This window comes from Eurosta solidaginis, chromosome 2 (genome assembly GCF_040869045.1).
Source record: "Eurosta solidaginis isolate ZX-2024a chromosome 2, ASM4086904v1, whole genome shotgun sequence".
Taxonomy (NCBI): Eukaryota; Metazoa; Arthropoda; class Insecta; order Diptera; family Tephritidae; genus Eurosta; species Eurosta solidaginis.
The window spans coordinates 766,644-790,349 of NC_090320.1; the positions used below are offsets into that span (position 1 = coordinate 766,644).

General features: G+C 38.5%; 1 long non-coding RNA gene across 1 annotated transcript in view; it reads right to left on the reverse strand.

Moving 5' to 3' along the window:
- The window catches only part of LOC137239090 (uncharacterized), a 247,546-nt gene that overhangs the window by 221,810 nt on the left and 2,030 nt on the right, over positions 1–23,706 (reverse strand). The window contains exon 3 of the long non-coding RNA XR_010949282.1: positions 13,498–13,632. This is a non-coding gene — a long non-coding RNA (uncharacterized lncRNA). The remainder of the gene's footprint in view (positions 1–13,497; positions 13,633–23,706) is intronic.

The following is a 23,706-nucleotide window of genomic DNA, read 5'->3' on the forward strand; positions in this document are numbered from 1 at the left end:
GATACATATCAAACCTGCCTAATGTATGTAAATTATGTATCTATTGCAAAATTGTATAAATGTTTACTTGATAAATATTAAAACCATTTAGCGAAGAAAAAACAATGCAAAATGAAGCTGTGTTCGAAATAAAGCATTTTTTATGTTGGACTTAAGCGTGTTTGAAATAAAACGTATGGGCTTAGTTGGTTTTGAAAGAAAATTAATATGAGCTTAGGCAGTTTTGAAAAGCGTATTATAAATTTATTAACATTCTCTTTCTTTTTGCTTTATTCGTTGGCAAAATTTTGATACACTCGCTATTTTCATCCGTTTTTCTTTAAATACACCCATTTTTTAACTTTTCAGCTCTAAAAAAATTGTAAATTATCGCACTACGATTGGCTGAAATGGACTTAAGTAATTTCGATTTACAGGTACAGTAGGATTTAGTCAGCTTTGAAAAAAATGGCTAAACTAGAATGCATTTTTTGTCTAATCAATATGACTTGGTCATATTTGTCTATTTCAATATAGAGATTTGTCCGGTCATTATATACCGCAATAAAAATTTCATATGTGGACTTAGGCAGTTTTCATACGTATCGACTCAAATAATCTCTAAATAAGTTTTTGATGAAAATTTTAATTCTGAATAATCTTCCGATTAAAAATTTATTTTAACAGCTCATAGTTTATTAAAATTTCTTAATTTTCCATATTACTAAAACTATATGCAAGGAATATACGATTTTGAACTTCAAGCGTGCAGTTATACTATGACAGTGAGTTGGGAATTTATTAAAGTGTTTTATTTAGCAAATCACTACAACTAGTCGAAAACAAAACATCGATGAACCCATGCCGCGAGTGGCCTCAAGGAAATATCTTTCCGTTTTCGTGATCAGAATTGTAGCTTGTAAAAGAACAAAATCTTACAAACTTTCTATCTCAGAAACCTATACAAAGTAAGTGCCCATTGTTTGTAATGTTCATCAGGCCAACAAATAATATTAATTTGAATACATAAACATACAATATCTTTGATTATTTTTAATAATTCAACAAGTGCAGAGATACTCGAGAAGCATTCAAACGTCAAATAAAAATTAAATGAAAATTTGGATACTCTTAGGCGTCACAATAAATTGTCTCCCGCTAGGCGCGTAGCCATAAAAATCTCAGCAGTGCGCAACTAAAGTGTCATTTATTTCCGCTCAAATGAGTGTATTTTTAAACTTTTCCTATAAGCTCACATGTAAATGCAGGCAAATATTTTTTCTTTTCTTTAGCCACTTTCGCAGTTATTGCATTTAAAAAAGTTTTCGCCACCAACCAACTTCATTCATATTCGCACATTATTGCAAGACAAAATTAAATTTACACGTTTACTTTGTTTGGTAGCTTGTCATTATTCTTTATCAACGCTTCCTTAAGGTATGCTCTTGTACGCCTAACTATATGCTACGCAATGTACTACCCACCAAGCGAATTTTAATATTGCTACTTTTTTCGAATTCACTAAGTGTGCGTCTGAAGTTCACGGTAGCACCTACGCGCATAGATATTTACAGTTATACATATCTTAAAATTTGTTTGTATTAAACATCGTTTGTATAGTACATACATACATATTGAGTGTATACAGTAAATTTATGCGCAAGACTGTATTTTTCATTATTTGGCAACTTGCTTACTTTTTTCTTTATTAAATGTCTTCTTTTATGAAGGTTTTTTTATTGAAGATATATGTAAATAGTTATGTACTTATAATGCGGGGTACGAATATAAATAGTCCATATAGCAAAGCAATATAGCAATCACTTCACTATTTCACTTAAATTTCTAGCGACTGCTAATAAAAGGCGTTTACTATTTTATTCAGTGGCCTATTATAATATAACCTTGATACTTTTAAAGCTCTTATATTGTATGAAAATAAATGAAATAAATCTGATCCTTGTATGGGGCATCTGAATTTCTTGCAATACACACATAAATATTATAATTATATAGTTTTGATAGTGAAATTAAAATAGCATATCTCTCTATAAAACAAATTAAAAATTAAACTAATTCTTGTTCGATTTATACAATGTCTACGTTCCGTTCTTCCCAATTGTAATGTGCTCTTTTAGTTTTCCTACTGACCGGAGGAGCCATTATAATACGATACATCTCGTTAACAAAGGACGATAGCGTAAAATTGTACATAAAATTTAAATGAAAATACCGAAACTAATTCCTCATAAAAATAGACTTTACAATTGTGAGTGAGAATAATACATTTTTAGTTATTATCTTTGCTCTTGAAGAGCCTGCAAACTTGCCTGGTCCAACCATATAAAATACCTGATCAAACGAACATTATGGAAATCAATATAAGTGGTCAATGGTGCAATATCATAATGCCCTTACCATAACCATACCTTAGCAAACTTATTGGTTTTTGATTTTTCGCCATATGCATAACTATAATATTTGAGTTGGTGAATTTACTAAGTTTTTGGATATTTTATTTCTTATGTTTTGGCTCTATTACTTATTACTTTTGCGGTTTGTTTGTTGAATACTCGAGTATTTTTTGGAAAAGTATCGATACTAATTACTCAGTACTCCGATCGTTATATCACTACTTGTTATGTAAAAGTGGACGTGGCCTTTATTTCGCCCATATCTAACAAGATACTTCGAGTTATGGCTATCGAAATTGTACACAATGCTTATACTGTTTTTACACAGACGGCTTATTGAATAATAAAGGCAGTTTTCTACATTAAGACGCTTATTGAGCTCAATCTTCCCTACAAAATAATTATATAATAATAATTATTTCATTAGTAGCTAATCGAATGCCTAATGAAGTCAAAAGCACAATGCAACTCTGTTGGGAGCGTTCAGTTTCATAGTTTTTGGTGCGTTCAGTGCTTAAAAATGTCATTTGTCAAAGTAAATGTCATTGTCTGCATGGCGGAACGATACAAGGTGGCCGCATCGAACAGCTGATTATAACCTTTTTTTATTTGATTTGATACATCAACTTCCGGCGCAGTACGATTTTGACATTTGTCCATCGAATTTACAAAAACAAATTACATGGAATTCTTATTTATGTATGTAGGTATGTCACCATGCTGCCACCTTGTATCGTTCCGCCATGATTGTCTGTCATATAGCATTGTCATTTTATTCGCTTGACATTTCATCCTTCATACTAATCGAGCAGTTACTTCTGTGTGAAAGCAAAAAATTTACGATTTCATTAGAAGGTGAAATGAGATCATTAAGTTTCTGTGTGAAAACAGTATTAGTTTTAAATCAGGCAGTTAAACTTAAAATCTTGTACACAAAAGTGGGCGTGGTCATTAACCTATTTCGAAAAATTTTCCCAAACTCTTTCCTTTTAAAAGGATATGAAGTTTACGGAGTTTTGTGATGACAGCTTAAACTGCTTTTGATTTATGACCAAAAATATTCGAAAAATTAAGAAGATGGAGATGTCACGCCCCTCTTCGAAAATTTACAACAATTTTCATTTTTCAACCTTCACATGAAATTTGGTTAATGTAGCTGCCTGCATTATTTATTGAATAATCACGTTTTTGATGTTTTCCAAAATTATATATATATTTAAAAGGTGTGAGTGGTTATCGTCCGATTTCGTTCATGACAAGCAGATAATTGCTAACGAGCCCACGCCCGGAGTTTCAATAAGATAACCCAAAATTTACTCACTTTATCGAGTTCACGAACGGACGCATGGACTGACAGACGGACATGGCTGAATGTGTTCGATTAGTCTATGTAGGTCAGTGATAAATATAGACTTGATTGCAGATTTCTGAAAAATAAATACTTTTTTTATTAAACGGATTCTTATTTAAGCCCCTATCAACATTAGAGTCTCGCGCGATGGCTTCTCAAATTGCGAAACTTAATAGACGAGTCACAGACATGACACTCTTCACTTTATTTTTTTCTTATATTAGATGACAAAAATAAGCAAGGTGAGATCACCTAGGTGATTTCATGACAGCAACTTTAAGGTGCTAGTATGCGAGCGTACTGGAATCATATCCATCAAATATTCACATTTTTAAAACTGTCATATCAAGTAGACTTCTGCCCTCTCGCTCCTTTGCCAAAAGGATTCATATATGAACAAGTATGACAATAATAATACTTTGTTGAATATGAATTTTTGCGAATGAAGCCCAGCTAAATGGCTGGTGAATAAAACTCCACCGCAGGGAGTAGAGCCCCAACAAAAGCCAAAAGATTTATTGACAAAGGAAGATTCGCGTCAAAGTTTCTTTATGTATGTTCACTAAGTATATACCCAGAAGAAAAGTCGTCAATCACTTTACTTTATTAAGCACAACAAAACAGTTATTTAGCAAGAGCAATAGATTTCTGTGAGTGTGTGTTTCTTGCGCATTTATGTTTCTATTTACGTGGAAATAAATAACTTACAAATAAAAATCGCTGCTGGGACCTAGAACTGCAGTGTCGTTGAGCTAAGACCCCCGACTGTTGGGTGCATATAAAATCGAATTATGATTAACCAGTATTAGCCCTGAATGGAGTAGAAACGCAATACTCGAGATATAAAGATTTTATACGAGGTATTTAATATATATTTGTGTATGAATATTAATGTATGTAAGCATCGCTATACGGTCCAAAGAACTGTATGCCGAGTATTCCATGGAAAATCTTAAATTTTGGCTGATTTTCGAATTACTCTCCTTAGTAATTTGAATGCCGATATATTTTATATATATCACAACGTAATGCACGGGGTAGGAAAAATTTTAAATTGATATGAAATTAGAAATAAAAAATTATAAAAAAAAAAATTAATAGATTTAGAAAAAAAATGTTAACACTGCAACCATTATTTTTATTCCCGAATATTAAATGGCTGAAAAACACGGAGTGCTCATTTCTGAGCATAAACTAAACGTGCACCTAAAATATGTGCATTTCACGTAATTTAAGGAAATGAGTGTACATATATGTAAATGCATAAAGAATGCATAAGATAACCACAGCTTCTATTTATAGTATAGATGAATACATCAAAATTGAAAAACTGAAGTTCATACGTGTCCCCTACAAACAATTTCATATTGTACCACAAAATATTAATGAAGCAAAATTCCTTTACTTAAAGGTTATGGTCTGTCTATATTTAAAGACGAAAACTGCATAATTGAGTAAGATTTGTCCCGTACCAACCATGGAATGCTCCATTCAAAAAAAACTGTATTTATACTTATAAATGTATGTATGTATAGGAAGTTATTTATTCGACTGCATAGCAATGGCGAGCAAGGGTTTACAGTAATTGCTGTTCATTGTTTTCGTTGTAATGCAATAAGTTTATCATTTTATTATCATGTTGCGCAGCAAGGACACAACAACACAGCTGCTGTGCATTAAAACGCGTTAAATCGTGGAAAAATTGCAATTTTTTCGTATATAATCATTTTCGGCGAAATTTTGTTAAAGAGCAAAGGATGAAAAATATTAGATGCATTTCTTGCCAGTAAAATTAACTTTAAAGTACAAGGAAAAACTTTATTTTGAGCAATTGCGTACAAAAAGGGAACTTCTTTGCGTCTTGAGATTTTCGTCTTTGAAACATTTGAAGCGCTATACAATTTTTGTTGGTGGGTATACAATTTTAAACATGGTCTTAATATATAGTGAACTTCCTATGTAATCTTTCCAATATATAAATGTAAAATAGTAGATATAAAATTTCAGCGCAATCGGGAGACGTGGTATGATGGTAGCGTGCTCCTCTCACTACCGAAGGTTCCAGGTCCAAGTCCCGGGCAAGCAACATCAAAAATTTACAAAAGTTTTTTCGAAATTCAGTGATTTGTCAACCGCTTGGAGTATATTGTTGAGATGAAAAACTTCTCAGGGAAACTCTCTCTGCCTTGCAGCTGCTGTTCCAGGTCGAGATACAAAGGCCCGTGAATTTGTAGGAAAATTTAAAAGAAGCACGCCACAAATTGGAAGTAAGGCTCGACCTAAATGTTTTCGGAGGTAAATCGCGAAAAGTACTAGTTTTGTTTTTTTTTTTTTTTTTTTTTTGTATATGCGGAGGCACACTTAATAGGAGTATGAGTAAGATAATTTTTTTTTTTGAAAAATTATACAAAAAGCTTTCACAGCGCTTTACATTTTTCGATGTCGCAACCTCAGTTTCAAAGACAAAAAAATATTATTTGGTGAAAGTAAACATAAAAAGTAAACAGCTCAATAGGATGTTTTACGTAAAATTGAACATCACCTCCTTTTGTACGTAGCTCCCCAATTTTTAAAGACTTCTGTTGATAATCCCAAATCTCGTATTTTTTTAAATTGGTTTGGCTTTTTCTTGAGATATTCTTGATAGTTGCAAGTAAAAATGTATCTGTTGCACAGGCAGAGTTTTTATTTTTAACACTAGGCTTCAAATTACCGTATCTGTATAGACAGAAGCTCGATCTCGGCAACAGATTGCTTTCTTGCCGATTGCATGGTGAGGGCGCGACGAAGGGAGGTAACGGTTACAGAGTTGTCCCTAGCCCTCTCCCTTCCTCGTCGCGCTTTCGCCCACCAATCGAGTGGGGAGAAATTTTGTTTGCCGCAATTTGTATCTGTGTATAATCGAGACGGTGAACATCCATTTAAGGATTTTCGCTATTTGTTTTAGTTTAACAGCTAAACATCTTAAATTTTCTAACATGAAGTTGTACAAGGCCTGTAGAAAAATCTTTAAGATTGGTCATGTCCCTCCTGCGAAGACAGTCACCTTGTAGCGGTGCAGGGGCTTATGCCGATCGCATTCGATACTAATTGGTCAGATGGGAGCGGGTCAACCGCGCTCACCTGACAGATGTGGTCGAATCCGATCGGTAACCAGGAACTGTCACCTCCTAATCCAGGGTGTCATGCGTCACCGTGCCCATTGGACTGGTTTGCAGCCAGGAGGTCCACAACACCGGCTGTATTATAACGGCGCCTCCCCAACACCGGGCCACCTTGGGGAGTAACCATGGCCTTACCGCGTCAAGGGGCTCTGCCGCGGCGGACCAACCCAGTTCCCCAAACTAAAGCAGAGACAACAACGCTTGCCATGTCAAGCAAGTTGTCGTAAGAAAAAGATGATGGACAACAACAACAAAAAAACCAACAACAACAATAACAAAAAAGCACAACAAAAAAAACGGGCTCCAGGAAGAGCAGCGGGCAGAGAAGCAGCAGGCCACGCACGTACTCCAGGCAATTCCTGGAAAGCCTCACGAGAGAGGAGGCAATGCTCTTCTTAGAGCATCAGAGGGACGAATCTCCCTCCACTAGCACTGGAGTATACAGGGAACCGGCTCTCAAAACCGCGAACCCCAAGGGCAGCACCAAAACCCAAGGAGAGCAGCGCGGGCCCGAAGAGCACTCCAACCAGGAAGCAGAGAAACCCGCGATCCCCAGTGGACCCCTATCCACTGGTGAGCAGCGCGGGCAAGTCAAACAAGGTGAGCAGAAGGCGGCGGCAGGAAACAAACCCGCGATCCATGGAGGGCCCAGTACCTCCATTGCGCAGCGCGGGCCGAAAGAGAAAACAACAGAGTTAACTGCAGGAGAGCGAGAAAAGCTGACAAAGAGAGGCTACGACGGTGCATCCAAGCACGAAAACCACCACCCTAGCAGTCCCTCTAGAGGGACGAGTAAGTCTAGGCGTTCACCGTCGGAGCATGACTCCAATAGCAGCTCACAGAGCACCTATGAAAGGTCCCACGAAGGGAAAAATACAGAGCGGAACCCGGAGGAGTGGAAGCGGCCTAACAGAAGGCACAACAGAGGCAGGCAACCTGCACTTCCACCACGGGGCAGTCCAGGAGCGCTGGATGACAAGAGACGCTTTGGACTAAGTGGGGCTGGGGTAAAAAGATACCTCCGATATCTAGAGGAAGGCCTGTCGCCCAGGGAGGCAAGAGCCAGGGCAGATGAGCGCAGGCATGAGCTAGACCACGGGCAGAGAAAAGCCAATGCTCAAAGTGGAAGCAAAGAAGGAAGGAGAGCACAGCCAGCGGCAGCTGACCAGCATGCGCCCGCTCCCGCTGAAAAGCGCAGGATCGGGCAAATTACGCCGGAGGAAACTCCGAGCTCAAAAAGGCAACGGGCCCACGCTCCCAGGAACACTGCACCCACGGGCAGGGAGATTCAAGCCAGGGCGACTGGGGTACCTGCTGGGATGGCACCAAGGCAGCAGAGCTATTCGGAAGCCCTTAGGGGTATCCGAGTGGCTGTTCTGCCCAGTAACTACCCGGCGGAGGCCCTAAGTCAAGAAGACCTGACGAATCTCCAAGAGCTCTTAATGGACGGAGTGTTCAGGGGATGTGGGCATGCCCTAGTTTTTTGCGGGGTATACTTCCGAGCAGGGCTGCTCCTCGTGGACTGCGAGGATGAAAAAACAGTTAAATGGCTCGTTGAAGTAATACCGACGCTTGGGGGGTGGACAGGGCCACAATTATGCACGAGACGCGGGGATGAAATACCGCCAACGCATAATGTGACTATGTTCCTCCCCAGAAGTGCGGAACGCCCAAAAGAGTTTGCGTTACGGCTCCTCGCCAACCAAAATGAGGGCCTCAGGACGCAGAGATGGCGCGTCATAAATTGTAGCGCAGAGGAAACAGGCCTACGTCTCGACGTAGGCATATACGAGGAATCGTATCAAATCATACGCAGGAACGGGCTTAAGCTGCACTATAGGTACGGCCTGGTCCTAGTGAGACCCTGGAGGCAGAGGCAACCGGGGAATAGTGTGCAGCCGGAAGACAAGGCGGAGGCAGAGGGCACCGACAGAGGCGAGCTGTCGGACGAAACCATGACGGACGCGAGCACCGATACCATCAGAGCTCGCGAGACCACAAACCCTCCCACCGCAGCAAGCAAGGACAAAATCGTGCAGCCTGGGGATGAAAAAGAGATCCCCACCACACAAGAGCTCATCGAGGGCCTCGACCTCCAGGAGCTGGAGCTGAATAGGCGGGACGAAAGCGAGAGCGGATTATCGGATGAAGATGATCCGATGAGGCCGGCCGGGCCAAAATGACCGGCACAAGCATAAAAATAGCCCAGATCAACCTCCATCACGCCATTGCAGCCTCGGCTGTACTGGTGAGGAGGTTCGCCTCGGATGATCTGGGCATCGCCCTCATACAAGAACCTTGGGCTTACAAGGGACAGGTGAGGGGCCTTAATGTAAGTAATAACAAAGTTATTTGGGATCTCTCACAGCAGAGACCAAGAGCATGTGTAATGCTTAAGTCAAACATTAACTATTTTTGCATTACAGAATTTTTAAGCCGGGATCTGGTGGCGGTGCAGATCGAGGCAAAGGTGAATGGAGACAACACCAGCATTGTGCTGGCCGCAGCCTACTTCCCGGGGGACGACAGCACAGTCCCTCCAGTTAACGTGCAGAAGCTAGTGGAACACTGTAGAAGAGCGAAACTTCCGTTGGTCATAGGAAGCGATGCTAACTCCCACAACACGGAGTTGGGCAGCAATGATACCACCCAAAGGGGTGAGTGTTTACTAGAATATATAGTCAGCAACGATTTGAATATATATAACGTCGGGAGCAAACCGACGTTTGTCACGAGAGTCAGGGCCGAGTTCCTAGATATAACACTTGGCAACAACCTGACTGAGAATATGATCTCGAAATGGAGAGTCTCAGAAGAACCCTCCCTATCGGATCATAGGATCATAAGGTTTGAGCTGGGTGCTGTATCGGGGCAATACAGCCCTAAAAGAAATCCCAGGAAAACAGACTGGAGCAGCTATAAAAGTATCATAGAGGCTAACGCGGATAGTCTCAGAAATAAGAGCAGAAGCACTAACTGTACTGAGTTAGAGGGCAGGGTAGATAGGGCAAATCAGATAATGATAGATGCCTACAACTCCAGTTGCCGAGTCTCCTTAGTTAAGGGTAAGAAGGCAACCCCCTGGTGGTCGCATGACCTGACACTACTAAGGAAGAAAGTCAGGAAACTCTTTAACGGGGCAAGAAGAACCGGCAACTGGGAGGAATACACTCAGAATCTAACAAAGTACAATAAAGAGATAAGGAAAGCTAAGAAGGAAAGTTTCAGAAATTTCTGCGAGGGAATTTCTAGCACACCTGCAGCGGCAAGGCTCCACAAGGCCCTAGCCAAAAAGCAGAGGGAGATTAACTTAGCGATTAGGCTTCCAGACGGTACCTATACCGGAACGGTGGAGGAGCGAGCGAGGGCCCTGCTACACACGCATTTTCCGGGTGCCTCTCCGCAAGTACCGGAACCTGTGTTCCCCAGAGTGAAACCAACCCCATCAGACTGGCAACTGGCCAACTCCCTCTTCAGTGAGGCCAGAGTCAGATGGGCAGTGGAATCCTTTGAGAAATACAAATCTCCGGGGGTGGATGGCATCTACCCGGTGCTAATGCAGCAAGGGACACAGATCATCCCACATCTGGCCAGGATCATGAGAGATAGTCTGGCACTGGGATACATACCCATGATGTGGAGAAGAGCAAAAGTGGTTTTCATACCAAAAGTAGGAAAAAAGGACTATTCGCAGGCAAAGTCTTTCAGAACAATAAGTCTAACTTCCTTTGTCTTGAAGGCAATGGAAAAGATATTGGACCAAGAAGTCAGGTCGATCGCCCTCAAGAGCTGGCCCTTACATCATAGCCAGCATGCGTACAGAGCGGGTAGGTCCACGGACACAGCTCTGTACCAATTAAGATCTGAAATACAGAGGGCATTCGAAACAGAGGAAACAGTGATTTGCGCTTTCCTTGACATTGAGGGTGCCTCTGACAACACATCTCATGAAAGCGTAAATATAGCACTGCAGAGAAGAGGAATTCAGATGCCTATCCAGAGATGGATTGACAATCTACTCCGCACAAGAATCGCTGAAGTCCATGTAGGCAACAGCGCAGTTAAGGTTAATACCACGAGGGGGTGCCCTCAAGGAGGTGTTCTATCACCCCTTCTGTGGAGCCTAGTAGTGGACGAACTCCTGCAAAAGCTATCTGACAGTGGCACAAGATGCCAGGGATACGCTGACGACATCGTCATAATTGCAAGGGGTAAGTTCGAGAGTACGCTCTGTGACATAATACAGAGAGCACTGAATATTACGAAGGGATGGTGTGCCAGTGTGGGGCTGAACATCAACCCATCTAAAACGACCATCATCCCTTTCACCAGAAGAAGGGCCCTACCGGCCCTGAGAGCAATTACAATAAATGGCGTGGCACTAGAACAGGGAACCGCGGTGAAATATTTGGGGGTAACTTTTGACACAAAGCTCCTATGGAAACAGCACTTCGACTCCATGAGAGCTAAGGCCACGAGGTCCATCATGATATGCAAACGTCTAGCAGGCAAATCATGGGGCTGTAGCCCGCATGTGCTAAGATGGATGTATACCATGATAGTAAAACCTATGATAACATACGGTTCGATAGCCTGGGCATCGAAAACAACTCGGGCGACGACGAGGCAAGCGCTGTCAAAACTTCAGCGACTGGCATGTGTATGCATCATGGGAGCTATGCGCACATGCCCTACAGCAGCGCTGGAGGCTATCCTTGATCTGACCCCGCTGCATATATCAATAGAGCAGTCAGCCAAGAGAACCCTCCTGAATATTGCTAAGGAGGACTCGGGCATAGGTAAAGTTATATCGTCCCGAAACATGGAGGAATTGAGAGAGAAGATCCCAATCTCTCAACTCCCGAGGGATGATATCCTCAGGCAGATAGTCTATGAGAGAAGGTACAAAGTAGAATTGGGAGACAAGGGTACGTGGGAGGAAAGCAGAATTGTGTACATTCATCAGCTAAATAAAATAGTATGGTACACAGATGGCTCGAAGACGCCAGAGGGGATTGGATCTGGAGTCATTGGACCCAGAGCCAAGATATCAACGCCTCTGGGAGCACACCCGAGCATTTTTCAAGCGGAAGTGTTCGCTATAAGCCAGTGTGCTGACCTGAACCTTCAGCGCGAATACTCCAACGAAACAATTGCCATACTCAGTGACAGTCAGGCCGCCCTCAAGGCGATCTCGGCGTCTGAAATAAAATCAGCACTAGTACTTGAGTGCGTTGAAAAGCTAAATCGACTAGGAGCACACAACAAACTGTTGTTGGCCTGTGTTCCTGGCCACCGGGGAGTGGAGGGCAATGAGCAAGCGGACAGCCTGGCAAAGGAGGCAGCAATGACACGACCTATTGGTCCTGAGCCGTTCCTGCCAGTAGGCCCGCAGGAAATCAGAGGGCATCTAATATTAGAAGAAAGGGATAAGAGGGAAGAACACTGGCGCAATATGCCAGGCTTGAGGCAATCTAAGTTACTGCTGGGGGGCTACAACACAACTCGATATAGAGCATTAATGGGTCTGTCGAAAGATAACCTGAGGATCCTAACAGCTATTCTTATTCAGTGCCCTGGCAGACTGAACAGCCACATGCAGAAGCTGGGCATCCTATCGAACAACACATGCCGATTTTGTGATCGATCAGCGGAGACGGCGGAACATATACTCCTGGAATGTGACGCAATCTCAAGACGTAGGGCTAAGTTTTTGGGCTCACCATGGCCAGAGCACTCTCACATCAAATCCCTCAAGCCAGGTGAACTGCTAGGGTTCATCAGAGAAGTCGGCTTGGATGAGGTGCTGTGAAGCAGTTGAGGGCACAACAGACCAATGGTCGCAGTGCGATCCTCAATTAATTATCTTATCTTATCTTATCTTGGTCATGTCCATATGTACATAAAAAGTATTCCATATAATCGATTTTCCAGATATGGGGATTTTTGCAGACTCTCCTTCATTTTGAAAACTAAAGACGCGAAATTTGGTCATAGGCTTTCCAATATGCTCATCATGAGGATTTATATTAGATATATCCGATATTACTAATTGTTCAGATACAAGAGACTAAAATTGATGAGAACAAAAAGAATACCAAGTCTAAGACTGGTGCTTTTTAAAATAATGAATTCTTAAAGTATGATATTTTTCGCTCTCTATGTGCTGGATACTTCTCAAAAATTCAATCTATTTATAGTTCGAATACATCCATGAAAAGTATAAGAGCTTCCTGACAGCCGTCCTAACAGGTTTTTACTATTTTGCTTTTCATATACATAATTTATATTCGCTTTTATTTAAGTTTTTATATATCTACCTTTCCTCATTTTACGTAAGCTTTAGTAGGTATTAATAAATATTATTATTTACTACAACACGTTATACTTGTGCAACTATTTCGCCGTTCTCTTGTACTTATGTACATATACCAGAATCCTTATAAACGGAACTTTTATAAAGAAAATACGTACATTACTTTCTGAGTATTTCTCTGTACATAATACCAGCAATTTTACTAGCTTCCAAAGAAATAGTATACTTAATATGTATATAGTTTTGTATAAATGTATGTATGTGTATACATACCTTGGAACGTATTTCTTCGCAATTCATTGTCACTAGAGATTTGCAGTTTATTGGCTTTCTTATAGCAATTTTTACCCATAAATGGTAACAGACATATATTCACTTTTACTATGATTGACTTAAATTGCTCGCAATCTGAAAGATTCAATAGTTATCAATTATTCCAAGTATTCACTAGACATTTACATACATATATCGCACATACAATATTATTGCGAATTTCCAAATAGAAAGTTATTTGCCTTGGATTGAATGATACGTGGCATAAATGATTGTAACACAAAGATTATTAGCTAAATATTATTTATAATGTATGAATATACAGTCAGAAACAACACTTACCTAAAATGAGGAAAAAAAATTCTAAACAAATATTCTTTAAATTGAGGAAAATTTCAATTTAATGAGTAAGAATTTCTAATTTTGTTGAAAAACTTTTCCTTAATTCGAGGAAACATGTTTTTTAAATTTTTTCACACATAATATTTTATTTCTCACCATATTTACATATACGAGTTAGCTCAGTGAGTAAGAGTACACGACTGTACCTCGGCTAGAATTCCACGGCCGTCAGAGTTACACAATCAAACTTATTTATTTTTTTTTATACAATTTTCTCAATTTTTATAAAGTTTATTCCTAGAACCAAGGAAAACCCATTTTAGTTTTGGGTAAAAGTAATGCCTCAAAACCTTTGGAACTAGAGACTCTGTGCCAGATTTATAGTACAGGCACAATGGCCTGAAGCCTAGGGCTTAAAGGGCGGCAAAATTTGAGTAAACAACCGTCTGATGCCATTTGCAGTAAATATCTGGAATTTAAAGCGGACTTCAATCTCGAATAAAATTTATCAAAGCTGCAGACTATTCACCATGTGGTGAGCACAATATTAAGCCTGGTGAAATTGAGACAATAGTACCCAATTGACTGATCTTGAGCACTTTCTCGTAAACAAATTTAACATTATTTTGGACCGATATTGGCAGACCACTAAATTCTTTTAATGCTAACTTAGCTCTAGTCTTTTGTTTACTTTTGCTTCCTTAAACATTGGCAGCATAAAATGCATTTTCAAAACTATAGCAGTATTTACATCCGTTATCAAAATATATCTCTTTGTATCTGTTGCTTCACTTACTACTCAAGTTAAATGTGATCATTTAATGTTAATGTTGCATATAAAAGCAATGCAAGATCTGTGGATACTTTGTTTTTTTAGTGGCGATGAACAGTTTCACCTTCAATAACTATATGACTAGCGGATTTAAAAAAAATTTTACTGCGCTATTGCAGCACATTATCAGCTTGAATATCAGCATTATTACATCAATTAAGTAGTACTTTAGCAATACTGCTGCTACTGTTTTGAAGACTTAACATTTAATTTGCTGAATGTTTGCTTGTTTTTTTTGTAGCTTTTCTCAATCTAGTTATTAATTTTTTGTAGAGCTTTTAAATCTGTATAAATCTCTATGAGCTTTGCAAGCATTTTTTTATACCCAGCTGTACTTGTACACATGGGATTATAACTTTGATTGGATAACGGTTGGTTGTACAGGTATAAAGGAATCGAGATAGATATAGACTTCCATATATCAAAATCATCAGTATCGAAAAAAAATTTGATTGAGCCATGTCCGTCCGTCCGTCTGTCCGTTAACACGATAACTTGAGTAAATATTGAGATATCTTCACCAAATTTTGTACACGAGTTTATCTGAACCCAGAATAGATTGGTATTGAAAATGAAATCGAAATCGGATGATAACCACGCCCACTTTTTATATATATAACATTTTGGAAAACACAAAAAACCTGATTATTTAGCAAATAACACCTAGAATGTTGAAATTTGACGTGTGGACTGATATTGAGACTCTTGATAAAAATTTGAAACATTTTTTAAATGGGCGTGGCACCGCCCACTTGTGATAAAATCAATTTTACAAATATTATTAATCATAAATCAAAAATCGTTAAACCTATCGTAACAAAATTCGGCAGAGAGGTTGCCTTTACTATAAGGAATGCTTTGAGAAAAATTTACCAAATTGGTTAAGGACCACGCCCACTTTTATATAAAAGATTTTTAAAAGGGTCGTGGACGAATAAAATAAGCTATTCTTTGCAAAAAAGAGCTTTGTATCAATGGTATTTCATTCCCCAGGAGAAACTTCAGATTTTAAAAAATGGGCGTGGCACTGTCCCTTTTATGACTAAGGAATTTTCTATGTTTCGGGAACCATAACTCGAAAATTAGTTCAGAACAGAACCATATGTATATTATTGCGCAGCCTTGTAACACTACTAAGCACACAAAACAAACAACAACAGCATTTCAAGTGTACAGCTGGGTATGTAATGTTCGGTTTCACCCGAACTTACACTTCCTTACTTGTTTATTTTGAATTTGCTGTTTTTAGGAATTTTACACAAAAACTCAATATGAGACTGACAAAAAAGAAAGATGTCAAAAAACCGCTACAATGTTTATATTTTTTATTAACTGTTAACGGATTTCTATGAATGAACTGTTCAATTTTCAGTACCAAAACACGTGGCTAACTAGCTTACTACCTCCCTTGACGGCGGATGTGGGATATAATTCTGTACAAAAAGTAAAAAATATTTCTATGTATGAGCATGATTGCATGTCAGAAGCTAGTTGCCTTCTTTGCATTCCAAGGTTGCGTGCAACTTTATCTTTGCAAAAGGGTCCTTGTAAATGTAAACGCGTATTTGAACTTGTATTGTTGCCACTTATTATTACCACCTTCGTTCGTGCGTTGCTAGTTTAATACAATTTGCGTAGCGTTTTATATTGTGCATCTCTATACACACTGTTGCAACAATCCATACATTTTTGCATACTTTACAATGGCATGAATGATAAAGCCAACGTGCAGCGCAATTGTGGCAATGTGCGTACATGTGTAAGCACGCATAATAATTTTTTTGCAGCATTCATAGAGTCCAGGGTCGGCTGTAAGTACGTACTTATGTATGTATTGTATTGTGTGTACTTGCATTGCAACTGCTGTTGTTGCTCCCCAATCGGGTTACCACAGCTTTGTCTGATTAAGCTTTTTATGACATAATAATAGCGCTACGTGCTAAGAAATGTTATGAAAAATTTTATTACAATTTATGCTATGTGATATACCCAGATGGAAATTTGTGAAGCTCTAGCTTTTTAAGATATTATAACAGTTTCTGTGTTATTTTTCGGGAAAAAAGTGGATATGGTGTTAAACAAAAAGCTTTTCGTTAAAACTTAAGAATTTGGTTTCACTGAGATTCGAACCGCGAATCACACGGTGAAACTGCAGTTGCCTTAGCCACTAGGCTATCCTGCAAGAAAACATCTTGCTTATAACATTTGGAAATTGCCTGATAATGATTACGAGGCGGTTTTCGAAATGGTACCATCGCAATATGCCAGTAAAGGTTTCTTTCCTTTCAGTTTCTCTTAAACAAATACAATAATTGAATATTCAATTCAATTATTATAGGTCCGTGTTAAGCTCATGAATACTTAAATATTAAGTAAAAATTCAACACACCATTAAACATACAAACAAAAAAGCTTTTTTCATTGTAAGAGAAAACAGGGTTTCTGAAATTCAGTTTGTTCCAGACAATATGTAATCAACGAACTCATCAAAATGGCCAGAGAAATCCTTTTCTCTTAGTGCTTTTTATTACTTTCCTTTCTATTGGGTATACTAAGTAAGTACATACATACACTAGGGTGTCCCTTATTTTTAGAAGTCTTTTTTTTGTAACGCATACCCTTCAGATCGGTTCTCCTTAACCCAATATACTTAATAAAAAAATATAAGCTCATTACGAAAACTCTAAACCGTGCCGAATTACTTTGGAAACAAGTTGGTTCAGGTTCAACGGTTAACATTCGATCAAATTCTTTTTATTTGAAATGAGGTGTTCTATAAACAATTTTTTACGATTTGGGTTTTATATATTATATTCTAAATAAAGTGTACTAATATTTGGCGGCCACCGTGGTGTGATGGTAGCGTGCTCCGCCTATCTCACCGTATGCCCTGGGTTCAACTCCCGGGCAAAGCAACATCAAAATTTTATAAATAAGATTTTTCAATTAGAAGAAAATTTTTCTAAGCGGGGTCGCCCCTCGGCAGTGTCTGGCCAGCGCTCCGATTGTATTTCTGCCATGAAAAGCTCTCAGTGAAAACTCATCTGCCTTGCAGATGCCGTTCGGAGTCGGCATAAAACATGTAGGTCCCGTCCGGCCAATTTGTAGGGAAAAATCAAGAGGAGCAAACCCTCACGTAGGACTCGATTTTCTATGGAAAAAGACAAAAAAAGGCAATTTTACTGGCAAAAGAACTCTTTGAAAGCCAAATACCACCAAATACCACGCAAATGCTCTTTCGAAACAACAAATTGTTCCATATGGATCACATTGTTATTAAATTTTCATGTTAAATGTTCATCCGTCAGTGGCGCCACCTTCTGTATTAGAACAACAACGCAACGCAGTGCAGCTTTATACAGAAATATAGCCCGGCTACATTCAAAACGACGACTGCGAACGACAACGGCGAAAAACTGAAGCTTGACGATAATTGCCGCCAAGCACCGACGACTGATTATAATGAAAGCGACAACGACAGTTCTGCATTAGCTCAAACAACAACAAAAAATTTAGAAAAAAGTATTGCATGTGTTAAAAAAATTTATAACAAATCAATTTCAACACATATTTAAGGCTATTTGCATTTATTTTGATTTTTATTCACAAAAAGAAAAAAGGACGCCACGACCGTCGCCTGTCAAAATAGAAATAGATCTAATCTAGCGACAGCGGCATTCATGATTAATTGCCGCTTTGTCGTGTCGTACCCAAAAAACTCCTCCCCATAAGAACATGTGTAAAAATAATTTGACAGATGCCGCACCGTCGTTGTCGTCTTGAATCTGTTTTCCCTAATACGCTAGCTTTTTCCAAATAAAAACAATTTGATAATATTAGGCCAACTGATTTGGTGGCGTTTCTTATTAATAGAAAACAATTTCTACATAACTGTTCGTTCAAATAAGACGTGCACGGATTATTATTCTTGAGTTGTCGGGTTTTTCATTTCGAAAATGTCAGTGGAACTAAGAAGCAATAAAAACAGTATATTTCTGGTGGGTGAGATTAATCACCAAATAACAGGCGCAAAATTACCGTCGAATGGTCAAATTCTTGCGGTTCTGTTTTTCAACATTCGCGAAATAAAGTTAAATATTAGTGAAAGTGCAAATCTTGTGGCTCGGGAGTGCATTATATTCTGGGAAAAAGCTAGAATACCCACCAGAGCTTTCCCTAATTGTGTTAAAAAAAATTGTGGATCTTTATCAGTTCTGGCGAGAGCTGCAAAAAAATTGTAAAAAGATACCGGATTTTTATAAACGTCGCGAGGAGGAGTTTCAACAGGATTTGGATAATTTATTAGATATCGCACATGCTGATGCTCTCAACAGAATTAAAATAGAAGAAGATAAAGTATTCTTACGTAAACAGAGAGAGCCAGGCCGCCCAGGTTGCTTAATGGGTGTAGACAAAAAGTTGGCTGTAATTGAAGAAAAGGCAAGGTTAAGACAACTAGCAAAAGAGAAATATAGATTAAAACAAATGCCCTCAGATGCCGTATCGACATCTGTTGCTGCTTACTAGGATATGACACATACAGAATTACATGACCAATCTGCAAGCTCTGAAGAAAGTCTGAACGAACCGACTCCTTCCACTTCTCAATCAATTCGTTCTTTAAGTGCAGTAGCAAAAAGAGGAAGAAAAAATTTCATCACGCCAAAATTGGTTGCGACTTTAGACAGATGTCAACTCAGCATTCGAGATTCTGTTTATGTAGTTCAAGCTGTAGTGGAAGCACTAGGTCTTAACTGTGACGATTACCCAATCAACAAATCCTCTATTAAACGCATTCGAACGCAAATGAGAAAACATAGAGCAGAATCCATTAAATCTGATTTTCAGAATAACATACCCGAAGTTGTTGCTGTTCATTGGGATGGAAAATTGTTACCTAGTCTCAACGTAAAAAGCTCTAAAGAAGAACGCTTGCCAATCGTTGTTTCGTTTGAAGAGAAAGAACAAATTCTTGCAGTCCCGAAATTAGAGAGCTCTTCCGGCAAAAATCAAGCAAAAGTACTAAATACGCTAAATGATTGGAACCTTAATGATAGGGTACAAATAATGTGCTGTGATACGACAGCATCTAATACAGGTCGCTTGAATGGAGCTTGTGTGCTTTTGGAGCAAGCATTAGAAAGAGAATTGTTACTTTTTGCTTGTCGTCATCATGTTTACGAACTTGTGCTCAAAAGTGTATTTCAAACTAAAATCCAAGAGGACAGTACCAGTCCCGATATTCCATTATTTAAAAAGTTCAAAGATAACTGGAAGAATATTAATCCTAATGCTATCGAACCCTGCTCTAATTTCGTAAAACAACACTTTTGTGAGACGATGATAAATGAATTGGTGGAGTTTTATTACAACGAACTGGAGAAGTCAATTGTACGTGATGATTATCGGGAACTGATTGAACTAGCTATTATTTTTTGGGAGGAAACTCTGAGAATAAAATTAAAATCAGACCTCCAGGCGCATTGCATCAAGCTCGGTGGATGGCAAGAGCTATTTACTCTATAAAGATATGTTTGTTGCAGTCTCAATTTAAAATGAGCGTCAAGGACGAACAAGCGCTTAGAGATATTTCTTTATTCATTGTGACAGTTTATGTTAAGCCCTGGCTAAGATGCAGTTTAGCAGTAAAAGCGCCGAATCAAGACTTACTCTTTTTAAAGACCCTGAAGGATTACGAAAGAGTTGACAAGTTGATTTCCAAAGCAGCTTTAGGAAAATTCAGTCACCACCTGTGGTATTTATCAGAAGAAATAACCCTGCTATCAATTTTTGACGAAGACGTTGATGAACAAACCAAGAAGAACATTGTAATTAACTTAAAAAGAGAAAGCTTTGATGATTCCGGAAAGAGATACGTTCCATCGAAGGATGAAACGTCGATATCTTTATATGGTGAATATTTATTCATATGTATTAAGCTATGCTCACTATTTACTAAACGCTAAACTTTTGTTCTTGTTTTAGAAAAATCTTTGAGTGATTTCATCACTATTAGAAGCAAAAATATATTTTCGAGGCTAAAAGTTGGCTGCAGTTTCCTTCAGGAAAATATATCTTCGTGGGAAGAAAACGTGGCCTATATAGAAGCAAAAAAGAAGATTTTGTGCTTAAAAGCGGTTAATGAAACAGCTGAAAGAGCTGTTAAACTTATGCAAGACTTTCATGGTTTGATAACCGCAGAAGAAGAACAAAAGCAGTTCCTTTCACGCTGTGTGCAAGAACATAGAGATATGTATCCAGATTGTAAAAAACAGACTTTAAAAAGAAAATGTTCTGAGTAATCCTATTAACAATATTTAAATTAAACAATCTTTAATACAAATTTCTATTATTAAACAAAGCAATGAACATTTTCGTTGATCTAGCTACTAGATGAAGAAAGAAGCTGCTATTTTTGAGGCCCTGTCGGCACGGGTTAAAGTTTACGTGGAAAGTTAAAATTTGTTATTTAAGCAGAGGTTTGTATACTGAATCGAATTAGAGGGTATGCGTTTTGATAATTGCAAAACGAAATATTTCGTTCATATAAGGGACACCCTAACATACACATATCCATAAATATAATAAGCACAAAATATAGAACACATTTTTTACATAACTATCCCTCTTTAAGAACATAACTCTGACTATAAAAGCAAAGCGTAAAATGTTCATCACGTGCTGTCAGAGATGCAAGAGATTTATGCCAGGTTCAGTATCGCTTTCCCATAAAATACTTATGGAACTTTTTTAATTGTAAAATTTTCTATTCATTTTAAGTAAACCTTAAAGTAACTCGGTGGTCTTTGACCAACTTTAGCTCTGACGAACTTGCATCTCTGATTTTGTTTTTCAGCATGGCTGAAAATCAGTGTTGGACATAGTACACTTAAAACTGCAACGAGAACGCAGAGTAGACCTGGAAAAACTAGTGAGATAAATCGCAAGTTAAGATATATAGTAAAATATACTCTCAAACGTCACACAATTTCATCATTTGAAATCAGTGTGCCGGAAAATTTCAGTCTGGCGCAAGGCGAAGATAATGAAGCTGTCCCGAGCAGATTTTATCTATAAACCTACAAGGGATTGCAGTAATATTAGTGTTGGGAACTATCGAATGAATTCAACTATCGATAGTTCGTTACTGAATGATTTTAACTATCGAATGAATTTTTTCATTCATTCATTTGATCTGCTCTTTAGCTAGCCCGAGACCAGTACCGATGTTTTTTGTAGTACATTTACTATACAAAAGAACAATTTTTGGATTGTTTTGGTTACGGGTAAGCCAAAGAACAAACCTATATAAGACAAAATGTTGAATGTGACTCAAGTGGGTTAAATACTGCCTCAAGTATATAATGGAAATATTCAATTTAAATGCCTTTGTTACATAGCAGAATAGAACTACGCTCCTCTTCAGAAATTACAGACGCTTTTTGTGCTTACGGCGTAGATGGTCATTTAACTTCATTGCCATTTTTGGTGAAAAACTCCCAAATATAAATATCTTTGCCATATAAATATCTCTACACAATTTAAATTGTTAAAATATTTCCTCAGATAAAAATTTTAAATAATTACCAGACTTAAAACGTTTGTCGATTAGGTTGAAGTATGCTAAGTGTTGAAATTTATTTGAATACCTTTTTAGTTGAGATCACTGATATATGCGCAGTAAAAATTTATATAGAACGAACAATTCGAAAAAATAATAATGAACTAATCATTCATACCAAAACAAATAATTCGAAAAATCAGTAATGATCGATTTTCAAATGACTATTGAATGAATGAAAATGAGTGAACTATCAAATAACTCCATATCTTTCTTTCAATAGTTCCCAACACTAAGTAATATGAAAAACTAATTTCCAATCCAAAATAAAATAAACTTATTTAATTGGCGCTTTACCATTTAACGGTTTAGGCCATCAAATAAATCGCGACAGACGCGTCTTCATTGGTCTAAGTTGCACCAATGGGTAACACCAAGCGAATTTAAATCGTTTTCCATCTGGTCCTTCCAATAGAGAAGGGGCCACATATTCTCTCTCTGCTTCCGTAGGCTTGGGTTCCGATAAAATTAACTTCTTCTGCACAGCATTATCTTACATTCGCAATTTATGGACTAGCCAGCTTATCCGCTGTTTTTTAATTCGCTGGACTATGTTGATGTTTGTATAAAGCTCGTACAGTTCATCATTAATAGGATCATTCCGTATTGCAAAGGATAGCTCAGACGAGCAAATTATCTCCTAGCTATTTCGTCTAGCAATGGTATACTCTATCATTTTCATTCGGCCTTTACGTTTCTTACGTCATGTCAAACTAGAAGGCGAAAGCAACCTTCAAATTATATGCTCCCATCGTTTAGCATAATGCAAATATGCGACCGATTCGCCTCGGAGACGAAACGAACGTTAATTTCGTAGTAGAGAAGGGGGCCCTAAATCTTCTTCGGTACAAACTGTCGTAAAATAAACTGTATGTTTAGAAATACTTCAGATTTGTATTGACCTAATTCAAAGGCGGCCGCCGTGGTGTGATGGTAGCGTGCTCCGCATACCACATCGAAGATCTGGGTTCACGCCCCGTGCAAAGCAACATCAAATTCAAATAGAAAAAAATGTCTCTAACGGGGTCACCCCTCGGTAGCTTTTGGTAAGCACTCCGAATTTACTTCTGCCATGAAAAGCTCTCAGTGAAACCTCATCTGCCTTGTAGATGACGTTCGGAGTCGGCATAAAACAAGTAGGTGGCGCTAATTTGTAAGAAAAAGTAAAAAGCGCCCCACACAAATTAGAAGAGAAGCTCGGCCTAGAAGCATTGGATTGTCTGAACTAGCTTTTTAAAACTCCGAAAATTATCGTTTAAGGATTCCTATGTGGGCTATCTCTTCACAAGTTTTAAAAGGCACTTTTACTCGTTGGATACGGTCCCTTCTGAGCCTTTTCAGAGCCTCCCTAGAAGAATGAGTGCACCGCTCAGTGAGTCCAAAGTGAGAACTTCTCTGGTTGACTGGTTATTAA